The 7,752-nt window shown below is 33.4% G+C and overlaps 1 long non-coding RNA gene across 1 annotated transcript; it reads left to right on the top strand.

Moving 5' to 3' along the window:
- Positions 1-4,449: 4,449 nt before the first annotated feature.
- Positions 4,450-7,483, top strand: LOC149231880 (uncharacterized). Its single transcript, XR_016248111.1, has 2 exons — positions 4,450-5,072; positions 5,313-7,483. It is a non-coding gene; the product is annotated as an uncharacterized LOC149231880 (long non-coding RNA).
- The last annotated feature ends 269 nt before the right edge of the window (positions 7,484-7,752 follow it).

Here is a 7,752-nt window from a genome sequence, read left to right as displayed (position 1 = left end):
TGAAAGCTCATGGATGAATTTATCCTAGAAGAAATCATATCTTTCAGTCTCGTTTGAACCACCTATAATAAAATTTCATTTCTAACAATTCTAATATGACTTTCCAAAAATAGTAAGTCACATCTCAATTTGGAAGCGATTTTCCAAAAATAGAAAGTCATGTTTAAATGATCAAGGATAATCTCAACATATGGAATCCAATTTAAAATCAAATCAATCATGATTATACAAGTCAAGAATTAATATTTTTATCCTTACTAGTATTATTATTATTATGATATTATTATTTATAAAATAGTCTAAAGTCATTCACCTTTAATGAATTAATAAAAATGAATTCTCTCATGAAATAAGTAAATGAAATTGAGAATCTCTTACCTGGCAAATTGAACCTCTCCCTTGGAATAAAATAGTAACTCCACACTTAAGAAAATGTAACTCTCCCTCACTAATTGAATGTATGACAAAAGTGTAACTCATTAAATGCACTTGTAACTCCCTCATTCAATTCGATTTGTAACTCGCACCAAATACTCTCTCTCTCTTTAATTCGAATTGTAACTCCTTAAGACAAGTGTATCTCTCTCTATTCTTTGGATGAGTTACACTTCTCCTCAAGTAACTCCTTCCTCATGGAATTCAATTATCCTATTATTGGCTCAAGGAATGAATTCATTTTGTAACTCTCATTTCTCATCTATTTAAGCAAGTGCAAGTGAGCGTTGAGTGTAACATGTTCATTGTGAAGAAGGAGAGCTAGAGTTAAGTGTGTGCAAGAAAAGTGTGAGAGCAAGTGAAGAGTAAAAGCAAGGGAAGAGTTGGAGCAAGTGTGTAGGAAAAGATCTAATCAAGAGGAGGAGGAGATTTTCCAGCAAAGAGAAAGAGCACTTGAACTGTAAGTTGACAAAACACTGGTGAATTTATTCATTCTCATTTCTCTCTCTCTCTATACTCTATTGAACAATTGAAGAAATCTAATAGAAGAAGAATCATTTGGGTTTTCCCCTTGTGGGTTTTGCCCTGGTCATTGGACCTAACTCTCAGAGTCTCATATTTGTGCTTGGTTGTCTTTATATGATCCTTAAGTTTATGTTCTATCTACAATTGTTGTTGATAAAAGGTTGTGAAGAAGAAACTTGCATTCTAAGTAATTGTAACAACATAGTACATTCAATTTTCTGCAAGGTACATTCAACTTTCTACAAAGTACATTCAATTTTCTGCAAAGTACATTCAACTTTCTGCAAAATACATTCAATTTTCTACAAAGTACATTCAACTTTTTGCAAAGTACATTCAATTCTATTCAGTTTTCTGCTAAGTACATTCGATTTTATGTAGGTACATTCAATTTTCTGCATAGAACTTTCAAGTTTCTACAAAGAATTTTTAAATTTCCCCATAGAACTTTCAGATTTTAACAACAACTAATACATGCTAAAGAAACACACAAAGAAACCCATTTTTACCTAATAGACACATTAGACCAAATTGAATTTAACTAACTCCTAAGTATCTAAATATCTTAACAATCTTCTTTGGGTATAAATGAATCTTTAAACTACACACCCATGTATTCTCCTTTATGTGCTTTATAACTATATTCTTCTTCTCTTTTTACTATTTTTATTTCAGGGATCTATTACTTCATTTAAAACTATTTTTCATACATTTGTTTTTGTAATGACATGATCTTTTTTCTTTTTTAAGAAATGCAAAATAATCTCCGCTACTTCTAATTGTTTGAAAATGATTATTCTTACTTCATTGTCATTACTTTATTGAGTCCATATAAATATTGGTCTGTGTTATTTTCCTTTATATAAGGATTCTTTTACTTTATTGCCTAATACTTCTTATTTCAACTTAAGGTGGATGATGATATGCTGACTTTTATTTATTTTTATCTTTTTAAGTGACAACCTAGATTGATTTTCAAGGAATATGCTCAACATATGCTTAGTCTTAATGCTTATCAATGGTTGTAATGTGTTACAAAGTTTGTTAGGTTGTATTGAATTTTAATAAATTAAAAAAATTATATTCGTGGCACTTATTCCAATTCTAATAAGTTCATATTCTAATTAGACGGGGAAATTAACATAGAAGCAAATTTTATTTACCAAAATGGTTCATTTTACAATAAGATGTGTGTCACATGGCTCCCTGCCTACCAATTTTCTAGGGATTTGAGATTATTCCAATTATAATAAGTTCATATTCTAATTACATGAGGAAATTAATATACAAGCAAATTTTATTTAGCGAGTGGTTCATTTTACAATAAAATGTGTAATTCATTTTTTTTCTCAAGTTAAAGTTGACTCGTAACCTTTTTATACTTGGTTAATAAGGTAAATATGTACATTGGTAAGGCAGTATTTGTGTTGCAATATTTTTTTCTGTTATATTTATAAAGCTTTAAGCTATATCAATTACATTAATATTTTTAATGTGATTGTACTAGTCTAAAATATTTTCAATATAATCTATTCTAGATATTATAACTCTCTATGCTACTTCTGATTGCTTCAAAATAATTATTCTTACTTCATTATCATTACTTTATTGAATCCATATAAATGGTCCATGTTCTTTTGCTTTATATTCAAAATGTGTAGAAAAAGGAGGAATCAAACGATTCTTTTACTTTATATAAAATGTTTTCAATATGATCTATTTTAGATATTATGGCCGATAGCAATGAACAATGTGATCTCACTACACTAAACAATTTTGAGGTGACTAATTTTGAATGAACGATTAACTTTTTTTCACAACTAATATGTGTCTAATGATATCATCAACATTATGATGCAAACATGTAATAATTGAGCTCTTTAAGCTAAGTGGCAATGTCATTGTTAAGAGCTTTCTAACATGTCAAAAAATGTATATCAACAATCACATATTCCTATACCTAATGCTCATTTCAAATAGTTTTAAAGGACAAATATTAGATTATTCTTTCTCCTCAATAGAAATGTATTTATCATCTTAATGAAAGAATATATCATTTCTCTTTACTAAGGAGTAGATCTATGCATATTTTATTATTCTTTCTTTAGACTTTGAATTTGTCTCCTTTATACAATCTATACATTTTAGTTGTGTCCTTAGTTGAGTCAATCTTATTAATTGAGAATCCATTATTTCTATACTGGAATATAAAAACATTAATAACCTCATTACTTTCTTTTCTAAAAGGGAAGTGCTTAGAGTTAGTGTTATTAATTGAGAATCCATTGTTTCTATACTAAGATGTATTTTTGATTTAATCCTATTCACATGAAATGGTTATTGGTGAAAAAAAAATTGGAATTCAACATCTACCAAATTTTATTTTAATTAGAAAACATTATTCAAAATGTTTTTATATCTCAAACTTTCAAAATCTAACCTAGAGTCTAATGTAGAGTGTAAAGTCCAATGTATTAATACTAATATATGTGTTGTCCAACTACTAGAAGTTTTGATGACAGTTTAGTAGAAATTTATTTGACTTTATATTTGTTTTTGTTGTTTAAATTGTTGTTTTAACTTTATATATAAATTCAATACCCAAAAAAGCAAGTCCATGCCCTATTGAGATTACAGAGTTCACAAGTCAAACTTTTCGTTCCAATTTCCACTAAACTCTTGTACTAATTAAACTAGAAAATATGCCAAATACCCTCTAAAACCTGTAACAATACACTGTTACTGTTATGTTGTCTAACTGAATCTGGATCCTCTATGGTTGTTTAAGAACAATATACAGTTGATGCAGACAACGGGAGCACCACACGGAGCTTTTAATAATTTTCTGAACCAGCGTTCTATGTCCCTGTTGCTAAACTAATATTTCAAATAGTTTACGTATTTGGAGGAAAATGTTAGAATTTTGGCAAACAATTTTAAAATTTTTTGTAGTGATAGTGATTGAATCATATTTTTGATGGTGGAAATGGATTCAGCAATATCAAAATTTCTGATACATCTAAAATATTAAAGTTAAACAGCTATAATCTAGATTTACAAAAATCTCTGCTAAATTTTATCAAAATATTACCAAAATACTGCAATATTTTAGAGCAACCGTATTAATGTAAATGTCAAGACGTACTGCCGGGATGTGACGCTCGGATGTACTGCGAAATTCATTTAATGTTGAAGCATGATTGCAACGGGCAACTTGAACTGATGTAAAATTTTAATTAGTATGACCTTGATCAACTTGATGGTTGATCGAGATGTAAAATTTTTATTAGTATGGCGTTGATCAGATTGGGAAACCAAACAACTTCACTTTCACTAACTACTTTCCACCTTGCTATCATTGGTGGCAGAGCAGTAGAGTTTAAACGCAACCTGCCAAAATAGTCATATAGAAATTAAAGATTCTCATTCCCACTCTCACATGTATTTCTTTTACGGAACATAATTATTGAAACCAAAGCGTCATTTGTGGCGCACGGAGTTTTAAACAAGATGCTTCTGTGAAGACTTATCCAAACTTAAAGAGAGTCTTAAAAGAACAGTTGACTGTTAGGAATGCAGGTAAATTACAACAGTGACCCTGACAATTACCTAATCCCTGATTAGGGTTTCTGTGATTATTACATAGCCACTACTCCCCCTTTTTTGTATGTCGATTCTCTTTGGGTTTCTAGGGTTATTTACATAGGCGTTCCTTCCTTTTTGGCATGTGGATTCTCTTAGGGTTTCTAGGGTTCCGGTAGTTATTACATAGCCATTAGGGTTTCTGTGATTATTACATAGCCACTACTCCCCCTTTTTTGTATGTCGATTCTCTTTGGGTTTCTAGGGTTATTTACATAGGCATTCCTTCCTTTTTTGCATGTGGATTCTCTTAGGGTTTCTAGGGTTCCGGTAGTTATTACATAGCCACTGCTTTTAGGTTATATCGATTCTCCTGCGTACAAGATAAAATGTCATGATGGACAGGACGGGTAGATAGGGAGGGTTAAGGTAATGGATCTGTGGATCGGTCATGAGAATCCATCCCCTCTGTTCAGAGTCGGGGATGGCACAATATTTGGCGGTTCATTTAGCCGGGACTGGCTGATGAGGTAAGTTAACAAAACTCTTTGCTCTGCCTTCCATGGTTTCTGGTCGAGGCTTTTCTTTATTAATGCGTTTGTTTATGTTTTTTCTGCTCGGATCTGCTATCTGTGACAATAAACAACTACAGTAATCAAATGTTTAGAGCATTCTTATCATCCCTATTCACTGTTCACCTCTATTAGCATTACCAAGCGATTTTTCATCGGCTAATTGTTTCAATCTTTGTTGGCATATCGGTATACCAGAAGGAATTGCCTGTAGAAAAGTCTCTCTGTTCGACATATGGTAGGGATTATAAGCGATTCAGGTGCTCATTTTTAACATTTTTCTTGAGAAAAAGCCAGGTTTGATGTGCTGCCGCTTCTCTAACATGGCTTCTCTCCGTGGGGAATAATAAAAGACAAGGCACTAAATCTGAGGGCAGAAAGAATTTTCCAGCAACGTTGTGACCATCTGGTTGGCTGGAAGTGTGGCAAAAAATATGCTCAAACAAGTGATCATTGAGATGGGAAGGTATATCAAATTTCTAAGTGATAAAATCAAAATAAAAGATATGACCGCGGAGGGGTTCCGAGAGAACAAATTTTAATGCTGACCCTGAGGAGTTTAGATGCAGAGAACGCTGTCTATAACACTGTGTTACAGATGAGTCCGAACGATGTGCGGCTTGCAATCGGAAATCAAGATTAAGAGGCGTGCGGTTTGCCATGTGAAAGCAAAAATAAAATCGTAGTCACAATCGTGATAAAAGAGGCGCAAAGGCTATGCCAAATCATCAGATCTCTAAATTGTTTGGGTTCATTCTTTTGCCAACTGTGCAGGCCAGAGCCGACGAGTCTTTTCCATCTATATTATAGAAGATTAGCTTTGGCCATCAAAACAAATAAGGCTAAAAGAGTGTTCCGGTTCATACTTTTCCCAGATCTAGATTCGTGCTTTTCCCAACTCTGCAGACTAGAGCTGACGAGTCTCACCCGCCTTTTATTGAATATAACTGGCTCTGGTCATCAAAACAAGTAGATTAAGGAGTGTTCCCTTTCACAACCCGCTGATCTGCCCTTCTAATGACTAATTCTGCAATATTATCAGCCAAATCTAATAAATTCCTTACTGTATATGGGAACAAAAGTTAGTATTCTAGCAAGGGCTGGCCCCTTGTGTACAAATGATCAATAGATAGAGTCTTCCCTCTCATGAGATGTGATGCTTGTAGGATTTGATCCACGGTTAATACTACACCGATCGTTGTTAAGGAAAAACATCATTTGATTGATTTTTCTATGTAATGGTGGGCGAGGCTGGGTCAGCTCCTGGTTTGGAACTAGAAAAGCATGAATGCATAACAATTTGAGAAAACAACTCATCAGGTGGTAATGATCTGACATAGCTTCTGCGACTTTTTCATCACGGGTTGTGACCACAATCTTATTTTTGATTTTTTATGGCAAACAATAGAGGATGTGTTCCTTCCCAGATTTTGATTTTATCAATTGGAAGTTTGATTTGTCTGCACATCTCAAGGACCAGTTGTGTTTAATCATGGATTTCTGCGATACTGCCAGCCAAACTAGATGGTCAAAACAGTCATGGTCATATATCTGATATGGAGGCGCTGGTGGGTTGTGTACGAGGATAATGAAGGGGATTCGATGCTTGTAGGAGATGATCCATGGTATCTAAGTACAGAGGTTAAATATTCCACTCATCATTGTCGACGAAAACATTGTAGATATACAATATGATAAAATTTCATGTCTTATGACTTTGGGTGTATTTATTTGTAGTCATAGGCAGTTCTGTAGCATTGTGCAAAAGAATTTGATATATGCTTCTGTAGAGGTATAAAAAATGAATCAAGGTGTTGCGACCATGACAATTTAAGGATTTTCAGAATTATAGAAGTTACCAGAGAAACATCCAAGTGGTTGTAATCATCAAAACTCGCCCCTATCCCTACATCCCTTGGGGATAAAAAATCCACTTCTCAACACTTTTAACTAGTCTATGTGCATTGTGCTTCATGTTTTTGGAGGGAGCCTATGAATAATTAGACGACATGTGCTGTTTGTCTCTATCTTGTAGAGGGGTTATACAGGGCAACTAGGTTGAATTAATTTGAGATTCTATCGTGTTGTCTTTATCACTAAGTAATTGATTTGTTATGGTGGATCAACCTCAATGATGGAGGTCTCTCCACTGCCTTGTTTTGCAGTTAGGAAGCAGTTAGGAAGATTCAAGAACAAGTTGCTCGGTGCAAAATTATCCCTGTTAATGTTGTATCAGTTCCAGAATTTTCTATACTGTTTCGAGAAAGGGAAGGTGTTTCATCCCAGTTTTTTTGTTGTATATCCTTATACAAGAAACACTTTTATAGTTAGGAATATTTTCTATATCTAATCAAACTAAGAGAAACTAATCTGCTGTAGTTTTATGTTCTTTTAGTGCCTTAGGGTTTGACTAATTTAGGTTCTGAGATGCAAGCTGATTTTGTAGAACATGTGTTAAAACAGACATTGCTAGTGTGGCTTGTATGTTCTTGTTGACAGGTTACCTTTACAGTTTTTGTGAGCCTTTATATTTAGTATTGGTGTCAAAATCACTGCAAAGGAAATTTCACAGGCATGAGTACTGGTAAAAGGCATGGGTGCCGATCAAATTCTTGTCATGGAAGCAAGGCATCGAGTG

Source organism: Pinus tabuliformis, chromosome J (assembly GCF_031772625.1).
Source record: "Pinus tabuliformis cultivar Carrire ecotype Pingquan chromosome J, CPIR1, whole genome shotgun sequence".
NCBI lineage: Eukaryota > Viridiplantae > Streptophyta > Pinopsida > Pinales > Pinaceae > Pinus > Pinus tabuliformis.
This window is presented reverse-complemented; position numbering and strand designations above follow the sequence as displayed.